The sequence below is a fragment of the Rhinatrema bivittatum genome, chromosome 8 (assembly GCF_901001135.1).
Source record: "Rhinatrema bivittatum chromosome 8, aRhiBiv1.1, whole genome shotgun sequence".
Taxonomy (NCBI): Eukaryota; Metazoa; Chordata; class Amphibia; order Gymnophiona; family Rhinatrematidae; genus Rhinatrema; species Rhinatrema bivittatum.
In genome coordinates, this window is record NC_042622.1 from 219,359,390 (window position 1) to 219,376,056 (window position 16,667).

At 44.3% G+C, this 16,667-nt stretch overlaps 1 protein-coding gene across 1 annotated transcript in view; it reads left to right on the top strand.

The window, feature by feature from the left end:
- Positions 1-877: 877 nt before the first annotated feature.
- The window catches only part of SBNO2 (strawberry notch homolog 2), a 196,834-nt gene continuing 181,044 nt past the window's right edge, over positions 878-16,667 (top strand). Inside the window, exon 1 of the mRNA XM_029613396.1 lies at positions 878-1,022. The gene's annotated coding sequence lies outside the window, so the exon portion shown is untranslated. The remainder of the gene's footprint in view (positions 1,023-16,667) is intronic.

Consider the following 16,667-nt stretch of genomic DNA (forward strand, 5'->3'; position numbering starts at 1 on the left):
AAGAAACGGTCCAAGGTCTGATCCCTGTGGAACACCCTCCCCCGGAGTGAACTCCATTTATTACTGCCCTTGTTGCCTCCCACTCAATCCAGTTTCTAACCCATTCAGTCATTTAGAGCCTATACCAAGGGGGCTCAATTTACTTATAAGTCGCCTATGCGGAACCGTGTGAAAGGCTTTACTGAAATCCAAGAACAGTAGATCGAGCGCTCTTGACGTTCAGCAAGGCTTCTGACAGTTCTTTCCTGGTTTGTATAGTACATACAAGAGGTACACAGCGCTGTACAGAGATGGACATTCCTTACCAGTGCACCACTGGCCAGGGCGGTCATGACAAGATAAAACTTTAGTGTTTAGAAAAGTAAGTCTCTCCACTTCTTATTCTTTTGCCTTATTCCTAACTTCCAGGTCCCGGGCAAAAGACAACAAGGATCCCACAATTTCTCATCTATTATCAGATCTACGGGAAAGAATTACCAGGATTAATACAAAGAGGCCAAGCTTGGGTATCGCTGCTCCTATAATACCACTTTTTTTCTGGATTTAGAAAGGCTGCCTGTCACTCTACTCTGTATTCAGGACAGTCTCCCCCCTCCCAAAGAAGAGTTTAACTATTCCAGTGGTGTGAAATAATTGTCATTTTCTTTCACTTTCTTACCACTTCACTATTCTTTCTTCTCTCTCTCTCTTTACTCCCTCTTTTTCGTCTCTTTCTTCCCCCCCTCTTCTTTCTCCCCTTTTCCTCGCCTGCTCTTTTCTTCCGCTCTTCCTCCTTATTTCTTCCCCCTCACCCTCTTTTCTCCCCCTCATCTTCCCCGTTTTCTCTCCTCCTTTGCTCTCCGCCGTCGCCTCCTGGCTTTCTTTTCTTTCCTTCCTCCCCTCTCCTTCCTAGACCCCGCCCCACCCGACGTCAGCACCACCGGACGTTCGTGTAAAGCTCCAAGATGGCGTAACGAACCAGGAAGTGAGTCTGGAGCGCCGGACCAGAGAGAGAACCGGGGCAAGAGCGGAGTGGATCCCAGGTAAGAGCAGCTCGAGCCGGAGCCTTCTCCCTTTCTCCCCGTCTTCCTACGCGCCTTGGAGGGGGCCGGGCGTTCTGCCTGTGGAGGTCTCTGCGGCGGACAGTGCCGAAGGAAGGAAGGGAGAGAGCCTAGGGGGGAGGGGAAAATGAGGGGGATACAGAAGGGGAAAGGAAGGTGAAGGGTGAGGGAAGAGGAGGAAGTCTGGGGAAGGAGAGTCAGCACATAGCCTGGGGAAGAAGGGGAAGAGATGCTGGGGGTGGAGGGAAAAAGAGTGCGGGGGTAGAGTCTGGGGGAGGAAGAGAAAGTCCTGTAGAGGGGTAGAGAAAGCATAAGGGGGGGGGGGAAGAACTTGAGAAGGAGATTTTGCATGGATATGAGGAGAGATGGAAGCGAGCGAGTCTGGAGGGCAGGAGAGCCTGAGAATGAGGAAGAGAGGGCAGGAGAGACGAGGGAGAGAATCTGATGGAGGGGGATGAGGGAAGGAAGGGAGAGGGTGAGAAAGAATTGTGTCGGGGAAGCGAGATGAAAATAAAAGTATGAACAGAGTGGAGAACCGATAGGCATGAGAGACTTAAGAGAGAAGGTGGAGCCTGAGGGGGTAGGAGAGAGGTTAAGAGATGGGGGGGAGAGGGCAGGGCAGGAATGTCTAGGCCTGTGAGAAGTGGAGGCACAGAGGCCAGACGCTGGGCTGGGTTGAGTTGTGAGACGTCTGAGTGATCCTACTTTAGGCAGAAATCTGTCCATTGAAGTCTCTTTCCTGGGAAACAGAATGCACATGCTTATTCTTTTTAGTGCATTTAGATGCCCTCCACTTTAGGTTTAATGATCTTCAATTTTGCTTGAGTTGGTGTGCTACTGCTAGCAGTTCTATACAGGACAGTGAATAACTAGTTTAGTCAATATACTGGATCAAATTTTTTCTGTTATTAAGATTGTGGTTGCCGTTCAGTGCGTTCCTAACAGAAAGCAGAGCCAAATTGTGGTGCGTGAGATGTGGCAGAGTCTCTGGGATCCTCTGGAACTTCTATTAGCTGGGCATGGGTGGTGGCAGTATCTGTGATAGGCATTTCACTGTGTTATACTATAGCATGTTGGTGGTGCTTAGTCTTTCTCTGTCACTGAGCTATATTTGCAACCACCCCATGGAGCCACATTCAAATGGTTTCCGTACCTAATCTTAACAAGACTGGAAAGGTATATTCCGTTAAGTACACACAATTTCCAAAGGCACTCGTTACATTGAGCACACAATTCCAGAGTGTATATAAGAGTGTGAGATATTGGTTTGTTTGTGTGTGTGTGTGTGAGAAAAGCATACTGCGTACGTAAATAGTGTTCGTAGACATGACACATGGGGTGACATCATTTAACAGTGTCGAACGGTCCCATCTCTCTAGCTCGGTAGTGCTTTTATATCCTGCTGAGTCTGGAATGTACTATTACTGCCCTGGTGTAATCTGTACTGGACTATATCTATTAGGAAGCTGTGGAATATGTCTGTTTAAATCAAATAAAATCAAAATCAAGCGCAAAAGTTCCCACATGAGTACTGTCTCATGGGCCTCTTCAAGTCATTTGTGGCTAAGCTATAGAGAGATTGTTGAATCTCCAGGGGAGCAGGCAGCTATCAAGGATGGCTAATTCATCCTGCTGTCTATGGAGAACTTAGTAAGCAAATGTGCTTTTCTCCCCATTGACAAGCAGGGCTGAATTAGCCATGACATGTGGGGAATCCCAAACTGAGGGTTGCACAAGCAGATCAGTTACTGAAAAAGCAGCTCAGCATCCCCATGGAGAGTGGACTACTCAGAGAACAGATTGCGTAAAATTGCTTGTCCAAAATTACTTTCAACCTTGGAGAGATTGTCCAGTCAGTAATGGGAAGCAAAGGTATGCACAGATGACCAAGTCTCAATTTTGTAGATGTCATCGATAGAAATCACACTCAGATGAGCAACTGAGGTAGCTATGGTTCTGATTTGATGAGCCTTGATGGAGTCTGATATTTGCTGTCCAGAAAGTGCTATACAGTCCACCAGCCAGTTGGAAATGGAGTGTTCAGTAATAGCTACTCCTAGTGTACTAGGATTGTAAGACACAAACAGCTTGAGAAGCTTGACAATGAGGCCAATGCTCTTTTTCAGTCCAGTGTAGGAAGGGTTTTTTCACCCTTATGTGCGTGGGTCCTGGGGAAGGGGGGGGGGAATGTAGGCAAGACAATTGACTGGTTGATGTGAAAAGCTTAAACATCTTTGGGAAGAAACTTAGGATGGGTCAGAGCACCACCCTGTTTATGGAAAATCTGAAGTTATGGTGAATAGGAAACAAAGGCCTGAAATTCGCTGACACACTGAGCCAATGTAACAGCCGCCAGGAACACTACTTTTCATGTGAGGCAAGGAAGACAACTCCAGATGCTCAAATGGAGGCTTCATAAGCTGTGTTAAAACTATGTTGAAGCCCCAGGGAACAGCAGGTTTCAAAATCAGCAGCTTTGTATGTAGCAAGCCCTTCATGAACTTAGACAATACAAGATGAACAGAGAAGGGCTTGTTGTCCCTCTTCACATGGTAGGCTGCTATTGCACTAAAATGGACCCTCACCAATGAGATACTGAGGCCAGAAGATAACTGCATTAAGTATCTAAGTAAGACCTTGGGTTCGCAAGAGAACAGGTCCAAGGAAGCTGCTTTGCACCACAAGGAGAACTCTTTCCACTTGAAACAGTATGACCTCCTGGTAGACTGTTTCCTGGCTGAAATAAAGACGACATCTAAATGCTAGAGAGGGTACTACTGAATACTCAACATCCATACTGTCAGGTGGAGGGTCTGCATGTTTGGGTGAAGCAGGTGACTATCCTCCTGCATCGATAGTGCCAGGTCTGTTCCCAGGTGGATCAACAAACAAACTGATGAGATATGAAAACCAACTTTGCCTGGGCCAAGCTGGTGTGATGAGGATGAGGTGGGCTCTGCTTTGAGTCCCTTCTTTACCGTCCTTGCCATCAGCGGAAAAGGAGGGAATGCATAGAGGAATCTCCTGGTCCAAGGAATTGAGAAGGCATCCAAGTGAGATGAAGAACACTTAAGCAGATGGAATGGAACTTCTCTCGACTTTTCTGTTCCCATCCGTGGCAAACAGTTTGACCGCTGGTGTCCCTCCAGAGGTTGAAGAGAGAGTTTGCCATGGAATGGCTCACCAAATACCTATGAGGCAGTCCATGAATGTATTTGCCATTCCCAGGAGGTAAGCTGTGTGCAGCGATGCCCCATGGGCGATTGCCCAGTTCCAAATCAGCTGGACTTCTTGACAGAGGGCGAGGGACACCATGCTCCCCTGTTTACTGATATAAAACGTGGCCACGTGATTGCCAGTTTGGATCAGAACATTTTATCCTTAAGAACACCTCCAGAGCTTTTTGAATGGCATACAACTCCAAAAGATTGATGTGGAGCTGCCATTCCTTTCACTTGCCATGAGTGCATAGTGTTCCATTGTGCATGCCCCTCCCTTTGGTGGATGTGTCAGTGCTCACAGACAGCTGACACGGCAAGGGTCACAACGGGCAGCCCATTTTCAGAATATCCGGGTTCATTCACCATTGTTGGGATGATCGCATTGCTGGAGTTACAGTGAGCGGCCACGAGAGGGGCTTAGCTGATTCCATCGTAGACAGAGGCCCCACTGCAGAGGTCTCATGTTGAGATGGGTGAGAGGACCAATATGGACTGCTGCACCGTGTGACCCAGAAGCACTAGGATGGTACTGGCTGAAGTTCATGAGCTTTGAGATAAATCGGAGGTCAGAGACCTCCACTTTAATGCCCTTTCTGCCGGCAGGAATGCTCCCTTCATCAGGGAATCTCTCCAGGCTCTGAACTTGAGCCATTAAGCTGAAACCGGATGGGACTTGGGGTAGTTGATTTAAAAAAAAAAATAAAACCCCAAGGAGTGGAGGAGATTGATAGTTTTGTCCCAGGCATTGCACACCAACTCCAGAGACGAGCCCATTACTAGCCAGCCATTCAGATAAGGGAAGATGCAAATTCCTTGGTGGTGAAGAAATGTTGCTACCACCACCAGACATTTTGCAAAGGCCCTCTGTGCCACCAACAGGCCCAACAGAGAGACTTTTTGTATTGCTAGTGGGAACCGTCCAACATTGAAGCAAAAGTATTTCCAGAGAGCTGGATGAATCGGGATATAGGTGTAAATGTTCTTCAGATCTAGGGTGCACATCCAATATTCCTGTTGAATGAAGGAGAGGATGGTGTGGAAGGGCGTACATTTTGAACTTTTCTCAACAAATGCAATTGTTCAGCTTCCTCAAAACCAAGATAGGTCCCAGGTCTCCTGATTTCTTTGGGATAAGGATGTATCTGGAGTAGAACACTTGGTGACGCATCTGTGGTGGGACTAGTTTGACAGCCCATTGCTGAAGTGGAGATTCCATCTCCAGGCAGATTTGAGGGGTGTGAGATGAATCTAGGTTGTATGTTGGCTGCGAACAGCATGGGACATGGGAAAAGTGCATGTGGTAACTATACTGCACCACTTTTAGGACCTAGTTGTCTGAGGTAACCTGCTATCTGAACAGGAACAGTTGAATCCTGCCCCTGACTGGGGCTTCTGTGGCCTGAGGCTGTGGGACCATCAAAAACTGAGGCCTGGCTTAGGCTGGGCCTACAGTTGTTGCTTCAGCTGTCTGTGTTCCCATTAGTGACTCCATGCAGGAAGCTGTTGCGAAGGCAAAATGGCTGGAAGCTTGCATCTCTGGAAAGACCTGAAGGAGTACCTCTGATAAATCGTTCTCATATAGGAGAAGTAGCATGACTGGATCGCTGCATGCTGTTCTTTGATTTTTGCAACTGTATCCCTGACTTTGTTGCCAAAAAGATTGTTGCCAATACATAGAACATTGGCCAGCTTCTCATAGACGTTCTTTCTTAGGTTGCTAGCTTGAAGCCAGGCTGCAATGGTGGCAGCTGATGAATGTGCCAAGGTGTGGAAGGATTTGTACACTGGGAAGAGTAAGTGATGCTGACATTCCTCCATGTCCAGGAGGACCTGATGATAGGCTTCGTGTTCCCCTTCCAGGGACAGAATTAGGGATTTCAGATCCTCCAAAGTATTGGATCATGTATAGCTGATGGGCTGCAATGCTCACTTTCATCATCGAGCTGTGAAACATCTTTTTCCCAAAGTTGTCTAGCAACCTTGGGGGAGTTGGAAAAGAGGTGGATCTTTGTGGTCCGTTTCAAAGCAGATTTGACCACACCATCTGGTGGGGGATTTGAACATACCAAACCCTAGGGATTGCTGGTCTCTGTATTTAAGGTCGAGCTTACACATGGCTGGCAGACTTGATAATGGAGGCTCCTATATCCTGAATTGTAGATCCTGAAGAATCTAGTGAACGGGATTACAGCCAGTTCCACTGGATTTTCTGGGATCTTTAGGATTCCAAAGACCTCTGTCCTGGGATCAGTGTCCTGTCCTTGGTTGAAACCCCAGTGCTTTGCCCATTTTGACCAAAAACTTGGCATAAATAAGGTCCTTGGATGGTGAGGAGTATTTCAGGGAGTCAGGAGGTGGGTCAGATAAAATCCTCGTGGAACCTTCTTCCTCTGAATCATTAAGTAAGGTGTACACCTACCCAGGAACCGGAAGGGGATGATTGGTCATATTTCGACTCTCCAGGAGGAGAAAACTTCATGTCTCCTGTTGCATTTTCCAAGGCTGGCTCAACGTCGCCACAAACAGGAGAGGCAGGAAGTTCCAGAGCAAGCATATTCGCGGAGCCTCTTGTCAAAGCTTCTGAGGGTAGGTGTTGCAAAGTGGTCAGCTGGGTGAAGAAAGGTTGTAATGTGCCATCCTGTGAATTGTCCATCAGGGAGGAAAAGAAGCCCTTCATTAGCTCTGGATTTCGTCAATGGAATGTTGAGACCTTTGGGTCTGTGTCAGGGAGGAGTGATCCTCCTCAGACACCAGGATTGGTTCATCCTTTTGTGACAACTCTAGGAGATTCTGGAGGGGGTGGGGTGCTGTCCTTCTAGAATGGAATAAATTGGGTCCGAAGTAATATTTCTGGCACCCAGGGATGAAATGGGCCCTCTGGGGGCCTGGAGTCCAGCTAGAAGAGTTACAAAGGGGACATCAGCTTCTTCCTAGCCAGAAAAGAGGAAGAGACTTGTGCAGAGCCCTCAGGCAAAGAAACCTGAATTGCCTGCACTCTCAGAAGAGGGAACGAGTAAGGCCAAAGATGTGGAATGTTTGTGGTGCCTTGACAGTATCAAGGAGTTCAGAGATGCTGACTGTGTTCATGGTGCCAAGTGTCTTGATAGGCTCCACCTGCACTGATGGAGCTAAATGTTTCAGATGTGCTACTTGCACCAACTGCTTCTTCTGCATTCATTGTGCTGGTAGCTTTGATTGCACCAAGAGTGCCCGGTGCTCTGATGGTGCTTGGGGTGCCGATGACACTGGGTGCGTCGCTAGCGCAGATGGCACTCCGTGCATCTGATGTGGAATGTGCTCTGTACTTGGAGAAGGCTTCCAAGGAAGAGTGATGTTTCTTGCAGGAAACCCCAGAGGCCCCTTTGAGGGATGATGTCCGGGATTATGACACAGAGCTAAGGGACACCGGTGCCCCACACTTTCTCGATTTGCTCGACTCCCCCCGCCCCCTATACTGTACTGCAGTCCCGTGGTCAGACCATCAGGTCATTTCATCAGAGTTACAAATCAAAGATCACCCCCAGCCTGTCTTCCCTAACACCACCATTCAGTTCAGGAAAACTTGTCCCATGGACGATCTAAGTAATTTGCTTGCAAAGGATCTAGCGCAACTTGATCTTTCTGATGCCATCACCGCAACTTCCTTCTGGCTTAAGATAACCAACAAGATGGCAGAACAAGTTTGTCCACCCGTTATCAAATCACTATACCCTCATCAGGATAACAGGAAACCTTGGTTCACTCCAAATCTAAAGGCCCTTAAACAAGATCTACGGAGCAAGGAGCACAGTTGGCGCAAGAACCCTTCAACATCGCTATCAGCCTACAAATCACTGCTGAATACCTACAGGAACGCTATTCTTAGAGCTAAGAAGGATTTCTTCTCCAAAAAAATACATCATTTCTTCTTTGATTCCAAAGCCTTATTCTCGTATGTCTCATCACTTACTAAACCTTCCCCTCCTACTATTCCAGATGTCCTTGCACTCAACAAAGCCACAGAGCTGGCAATCTTCTTTGAGAAAAAAATAGTAAACCTCTTAAAGCCTCTCAACTTGTCCAAAGTAGGTACTCACTCATCCTTACCTTTTACTCCTAATAATAAAACCACACTAGAAGCTTTCGAGACTTCCTCCTCCTTGGAAATCGAAAACATCCTCAGAAAACTCAAACCTTCATCTCACCCTCTGGACGCAATGCCCTCAAACCACCTGCTCTCCATCCCGAACACTATTTCAAAAGCTTTAGCAGCCATAATCAATTGTTCCTTAATACAAGGTATGTTTCCTGACCAACTTAAAATGGCTATACTTAAACCCCTACTAAAAAAAACCCAACCTTCCAACAACAGATCCTGCTAACTTCCGACCTATAGCCAATTTACCACTGATCTCTAAAATTATGGAAAAAATAGTAAATAAACAACTTTCAGAATACCTGGAGGAGAACAACATCCTTTCCCCTTTCCAATTTGGATTTCGCAAAACTCGAAATACTGAGTCACTTCTAACATCACTAGTGGATACCATTCTCCTTAACCTTGAAAGGAAACAGTCTTACCTACTTGTACTTCTGGATTTATCTGCGGCATTTGACACGGTAAATCATTCCATTCTTCTCCAGCGACTAGCTGACATCGTTATCAAAGGAATGGCTCACAGTTGGTTTAAATCCTTTCTGGAAAACAGATTCTACAAAGTGAAGATTAACAATAAGGTTTCTCACCCCATCAGAGCAAACTTAGGAGTTCTGCAGGGCTCAGCCCTCTCTCCTACACTATTTAATATCTACCTGCTTCCCCTCTGCCAACTACTTTCTAACTTAAAATTAACTTTCTACCTTTATGCTGATGATGTCCAGATTCTTCTTCCGATCACAGACTCTCTTCACAAAACCTGGTCCCACTGGAACAAACTGTCTTCAAACATTAACAATTTACTTACTAGCCTTAACTTGATCCTTAATACAAATAAGACTGAGACTCTCATTATTTCTGCTGATGAAAACCAGGTTCTCTCCAACCCCTTAAATGCAACACAATCACTCACAACTGATATTAACCACTCCTCCTATGTCAGAGATTTAGGAGTTCAACTAGACAACCAATTCAATTTTCAATCATTTGTCCAAAACACTTCAAAAGAATGTTTTTTTAAATTACAAGTATTAAAAAAACTTAAACCTCTCCTTCACTTTCGAGATTTCCGACTTGTGCTACAGTCCTTAATCCTTACCAGATTAGATTATTGTAATTCCCTCTTGTTTGGTCTCCCTGCGATAAAAATAAAACCTCTGCAGATGGTACAGAATACCGCAGCGAGACTACTTACTAATTCAAACAAAAGAGATCATATCTCTCCCATACTGCAGTCCCTACACTGGTTACCTATCAAAGCCAGGATTTCATTCAAAGTACTCATGATACATAAAGACATTCATAAAACCGCCCCTCTCAATCTGTGCCATCAATTCCGTGCTCACTCCTCTGAAAGACCTATCAGAAGAGCTTACAAGGGCTCTCTGCATGTCCCCCCTACTAAATCTTCTCTAAGCAAATGAGCGTTATCTACTTCTGGGCCGACGCTTTGGAACACTCTCCCACCTGACCTCCGTCAAGAACAGTGTCTCCTAACCTTCAAGAAGGACTTAAAAACTTGGCTGTTCAATCAAACTTTCCCTGAAAACCCTGGTTCTCCTTGATGCAGATCTCAAAACATGAATGCAAGACTTATGACTAACATTTAGTCGACTTATTGAACTTTCTCTTCACAGCCCTTTAAGGTCACAATCCTATTTTAATAATGTACTATATGATTTTTTTGCTTCATTCATTTCATGTCATTTATTTATTTTATTATTGATTCACAATTTTATTTATTTTTGCTCTCGGCTTGCTGTTCTTCCTTGATTCCAATTGTTTTTTAAATGTTCAATGGTTCATGTTCACTGTTTAATGTATCGCCTTCTAGCGAAAGTTTAGTTCTTTTGTAAACCGGTGTGATCTATATTCTTTATAGGAATATCGGTATATAAAAAATTCAAATAAATAAATAAATATACTTTGGAGGACCCAGAGGGTATTGAAACGGGGTAGACTGGCGAGACTAAGATTTGCTGGAGCCTGATGAGCAGAGAAAGAGTGGAGCCTGTGTCCCAGGGCCTGGTGGAGTTTGGCTATCTTATAGGCCATTTTTTGTTTGTTTGTTTTTTTAGCTGTGAGACATCCTGTTGCAATGGCAGTTGGCCAAGTCATGGTTGGGGCCAAGGCAATGAACTCTATCCCTGTCCAAAAGGGACATGATCCTACCACATTCGTAGGCCTGGAAGCATTTTGGGGTGGTGCCCTTTCCTGGTATCACAGTTTTTTTAGTAAAGATATAATAGTTTCTTGTTAATAGCACTTTTCAGTGTTACCATGGGAGCAGCAGGAGCAACAAGGCATTGAATGAGATCAAAAAGGAAAAAACTTTTAGAAGAGAGAGGGTAACTGTCTGTGGAGCTGTGCAGATAAAAAGAGACTGAGGAGATTCATGAGGCAGTGCTCACATGGGAACTCCCGCTCATGCTCAGTAGGGTGTAAAAGCTAGAGAGAAGGGCCTGTTCAGCGCTGTTGGATGATGTCATCCATATGTCATAGATAATTCAGGCCTGCTTGTTGATGGAGAAAGAGGTTGATAGATTAAGAGGATATCATGACCTTAGGAATTTAACTACTTTCTTATTAAAGTTATTGAAAGTTATTGTAGAGCTGGCTTTAGAATTTGAAAAGTTGGCGGGAGATTTACTGTTCGGGGGGGTGGGGGTTTAGGATTCACTCAGAACATCTGTGAGCTAGCTCGCACTGCAGGACATAAATTTGATTTTTTTCTCTCTGAAATACCTTAGGACTTAGGTTTTTCTGCTCTTTCTTGGACTGATCATTATCTGATTAACTTCAAACTGAAGGAGGAATTAGGGTTGGCACTAGTTCACAAGCTACTAAGAAATTTTGCACCTGGGGTAAAGTTTTTTTAAACACATTTTTGAGCTTGCAGTCCATCCTTTTGAATGGAAGGTGAAGCATCAGGAGCAGCGTTAATGAATGTATGGGATTCAGAAGTAGCTAGGATTAGCGACCACATGTCCCCCCTCAAGGATCCTATCCTTCTAAGCTGCAGAAATATGGTGCCTTGGTTCTCTAATGATCTTCACCAAACGAAATATTAAAGACACAGATTGGAGCAATAATGGAGGTCCTCACAGATTCTGACAAAGTACTGTGTAAATCTTTTGCTGTAACTTTGAATAAGATAATTACCAATGCCAAGACAGATTTATTTCTCAGCTGAAATTTCCTCTCCTAAAAGCTTGACTAAAGAATTGTTTCGAGTTGTCATAAGCCTTATGACATGAGCTTCTGGTATTAACATGTTCTACCATCTATTCAGAAGTGGGAGCGATTTGCAACTTGTTTTGATGATAACATTTCCCAGGTTAAGAAAATCATTGATAAAGAGATTTAGCGCAACTAGTTTACGTTCCCTGTCCTTCCAATTGCTACAATGAATTTGTTCTTTTTGATTTCATCTGATGAGGTAGGTAAGATCATTGTAGACACAAATCCAGCTGCTTGCTCTTTAGATCCATGCTCAGCATGAATAGTTGAGGCCAAGGTGGGTCACAGGGATGGATTAGGTGAATTCCTTGTTAAATGAAGGCAGATTCCCAGATACCTTGAAGAAGGCAGTAATTCATCTTGTATTAAATACTATATTGGACTGAAGTGACTTAGATAATTTTAGATCTGTCTCCAGTATTCCATTTTTAGCAAAATTAATCGGACATTCAGTGGCTGTACAAGTGGTAACATTTTTAGATGATTTTCAACTTGGGTCAATTTTTAACCTTTGTACCTTCTGTAAACATTTTAAAGCTTGGCTTTTATGAAACTCTTTTAATTAACGATGTACTTTATTAATTGTGTATTTTATGATGATGAGCTGCTCTGTTTTGTATTTCTAAGTTTATTAAATTTGAATTTAAAATTGTGTTCTGTGACTGACTGGGTTGTACATTGCATTGAGCTATGTTTGTAAATGCGATTTATAAATTGAATGAATAAGTAGATCAGCAGCAGTCAAGTTTTAGGGGGGGGGCCACAGCAATGAAATGGTTTTGATTTAAGCTTCTAGATGTCCCCTTACATGCATCTGATAAGGATCTGTTGCCCGCATTCAGTACTATAAGACAATGATATTTTATTGGTTTGATTAATGGAATTGGGACTGGGTGGCACTATTTAAACTTGGTTTAAGTAATTTCTGCAGAGGAAGCCCCGGCAGGCGGTTTTCAGGGATTTCCATGCCTCTCTGAGACCTCTAAGTCACAAGGATCAGTTCTAGCCTCAATTTTTTTTTTTTTTTTAACATCTAGTAGTGGAACGCGTGTTGCATTGCATTGAGTGGAGAATGATGAAGACAGTAGTGGGTTCTGTGGAAAATAAGTCTGAGGAACGTGGCAGACTTTGGATATGGAAATACATAAGAGTAGTCTTTCCTCACCTAAGACTCCTTTATATTCCTCTGACTCCTGGCTTCTTTCTTTGTCTCTCTTCTGCACCTTTCTGTAATGACTTAGTTCTTTCCTTCTAATACCGTTCATGCTTTGCCTATACTGCTTTCTCCTTCGACACCTCGTACTGCTCTCTTATCCTATTTCCCTGCTTTTCTCCCTTCTCTTTTCTTTTGGATCTTTTTTGAAGCCTCTATGCTCTCTTCTCTGGTGATTCAACAAGTCTTTTTTTTTTTCTCTTCATGTTTCACTTGCTTTACCATCATGTCTGGGAAGTCATCCTGTTACCGTCCTCTCGGTTTGTTATCCAGCCCTGATAAGGCTTTCTCTGTCTGTCATTACTCTTTGCTCTTCTGGTTCCTCATTACTGAGTCAAACTTTACTTTCTTCACGCTCATTTTAATTTGTCTGTGGAAACAAAAGATGTCATCATGTCCTCAGAGAAGAGCATCTCATGCCAACGAAATACATTTTTTTCTTTGGTCACACAGGCCTGCGAGGTGAATTGATGTGATCCTCAGCTTGTCAGCAGGGTAGTCTTCAACCGGTTCACCCAGCATGCCAAGAAACGCCCCCAGATCAAATACCTGCTTGATTTCTGGGTTTAAACCCAGGCTCGGTTTTGAAATGTATAAGCGATCAACGTTTCAGTCATCCCTCCTAGCATCAGCGATCTGTAGAAATACACCCAAACTCCACCCCATATCAAATAACTGTCTTACTTCTAGATTTCAGCCCATACTTGGTTTCGAAATTTGCAAGTGATCAGTATTTCAATCATCCCTATAGTCTTAGCAGTTCTCTTGCAATACATTTGAGTTCCGCGCAGATATTTATATGGGTAAAGCACTGTTTTACCTGCAAAGTCCCTTTGACAGTTACCCTCAGAGTAGGTAATGGCCTCTTCCACAACCCCTCCTTAAACTAGCAGGAGTTCCTCTGCTCATGAAAAACCAAGCTTGGAAGTGGCAGTAGATTTGGAGTTGAAAATGGAAAATCATTTTGCAAACGTTGCCAAGCTTGCTTTCTGTCAGCTCCATTGTACATATCAAATGTGTAATTATTTTGCTAAACCATACCTTGTTCATGTTCTGGTAGTCACATAACGAAACTACTGCAAAAGACAGTACAGAGATTACAACTTTATTTTATTTAGATTTATATTCTTCTTTTCGCACTTTTTTTCAGCGCTTCAAAGTGGATTACATTCAGGTACTGTAGGTATTTCCCTATCCCCTCAGGGCTTACAATCTAAGTTTTGTACTTGAGGCAATGGAGGGTAAAGTGACTTGCCCAAGGTCACAAGGAGCAACAGCGGGACTTGAACCCTGGTCTCCTGGGTCCTAGCCCACTGCTCTAACCAGTAGACTACTCCTCCACTCCAACTTGTTTGTAATGCTGCAGCCAGGGCACTCTCTAAGGATCAGGGTATGGAGAGAAGATGATAACTTTTTTTTTTTTTTTAAAGAGCCTTCATTGACTCCTTATTAATTTCCATGCCCAGTTTAAAGCACTGTTCATGGCCTTAAAAGGTGTGAATAGTAAAGGTCCTTGTTATCTACAAGACTGTCTGATGACAGAAGTACTTACTCTCTTGTTATCTAAGACCTCCAAACCAGGCCTTTTTGTCTGCACCCTATCGAGAAGGCAAACCTAGGCTTTTTCCTGTTCTCTTCCATCACTGTGGAATTGCCTTCCAAGAGAAGCCTTGCTGGATGAAGAAAATCAGTCTTTTTGTTTGTAAAGCTTTGCATAGTTAAATTTTATTTGCTTTATTTAGCTTTGTTTATCTAAGGTTTTGCTTTTGAGGTACTTTTATTAAAGTTTTGATGTTGTCATTGATTATTGTTAATGGTTAGCTTTCAGTAGTATGAATTTTCTGAATTTGTGTGTTTAACTCTCTCTCTCTGTTCATACAGTATATGGCTTGTGTCAGTTGGTTGGTCACATTGTTGTGTTCGTCTGTGGGCACATGGTGGTAGGTGCACTGTGCAAAGACAGCATGCCTTGTCTGTCTGGCTCCCCCCTCACAGGCTTAAGAGGCTGAGCAGCAGGGGTGTTCTGCTCCAGCCCTTACTCCTCAGGCAGCCTGCAGGGAAGATAAGATAAGAGGAGAGGCTGAGCCTAAAGCACACAAGAGAGGAGAACAGCCATTCTGCTCCCTAATCCATCCCCTCCTCTCTGGTTCCCCCTCCACCCACTTCTCCTCCTGTATTGCAGGGAACAGAAGGGGAAGTGGAGTGTGAGGAGGGCTGAACAACTTCAACTTTTATTACCATAAACAGCAAATCAACATCACGGTTGACTGCCTATCTTCTTAACAGTGTACTTACAAGAGCTGCCCTCTCATGGAAACATAAACAACACTTCAACATTACAGTAGACTTCCTACCTTTGCAGTGTACACACAATACCTTCAAGTTAGGTTAGAGGTATTGTGGGAGCTGCTTTCTCCTGGAGATGTGGGGCCTCCTGATCCCAGCTGAGCTCACAATCTTATTCCCCTCCCAGCAGGGTCCCACCCACAGAGCTTTCTGTCCTGTAGGATTTAAGGTGGGTCAGGCTAAATGCCTGGTTCTGCACAGGTAAAAAGGGGGGGGGGGGGGAAACAGGGTCACTTCATCACAGGGTGATACTGAAGCAGAACAAAGAACAGACACAAAATGTTTGAAAGTTGTGAGCAATAATGCCAGTTGTCAGTGCTTCAACCCTGGTCTTGATGAATGACACCACTGCTCATAACTTTCACATTTATGTTAATTCAACCCCTTCTTTGTGTCCCTTATCGAGGGTTTAATCTCTCGCAGAGCAACCCAGAGCAGTGTTCTGCCACCTCTATTCTGGGACCCGAGGAAGCAGAGCTGGCAGTGTACATCAGTTCTGGCTCCCCTGAGGAAACGGACAGATCCAGTAGTTACATGGATCATTTATAGCCCTGCAGCCCTTGGAGGAAGCAGAGAAGAACAGGGAGCTGCTTATCCTGCGACAAGGGCAGCCACATGACTGATTCGGGTATATGAGAGAGAAATTACACCTGGCCCTGGCCCTTCCCCTCAGCCCTGGCCCTGCCCATCTCACCCCCCCACTACAGTTTCACTGCCTTTCTGTCTATAAATTAAGCCCTGCACACACCCACAGGCTCCCCACACATATACAGACACGCACTCGCACAGGGCCTCTTCTTCAGCCACCGCCAGAATTTCCTCAGACTGGCCACCAGGCGTCATCAATAAGCAATGACCATTAGTCCTTCCCCAGCCAACCTAGGGGACTGAACCAGGCCCTTTCCGCATGGCAGTGGGCAGCAGCAGTCCAGACTTTGTATTGTTTTTAAGTACTTACTGTACCACTTCTTCAACACTTCTGTGGCAAGGCATGTAACAAAATGCTGTGTGTGGGCGGGTGATAGAGAAGTAAGATTTGTGAGTGGTTCTTTGTGTGTATATAGATTTGAGAGAGAGAGAGCCTGAATCTGCGGTTGTATTGGTGTCAGATGCTGCTGTTCTGTTTGTGTGAAATAAAGGAGGTTTGTTTGTATGTGGGTGGGTCAGAAACAAGTGTGTTTTTGGTGCAAGGAGAAGGAATGATTGAGAAGTGGAGTGTGTGTGTGTCTGTGTGATTTTTGAATTTTACGTATGTCCTTATTTTTCAGCTTCCACACATAACTTGCTGGAGGATTTACCTACACAAGTTCTACAGCATTGAAAGAATCTGCTTTTATGTAGACCTGGATGTGTAATCAGACACCATCTTGACACCTCCTGATTTATTTGATGCATGCACCTCTCTTTCCTGTGTCGTAGAACTTATGTGCCTAATTATGAAAGTTACGTGTGTAAGTCGAAAAAGGAAATGA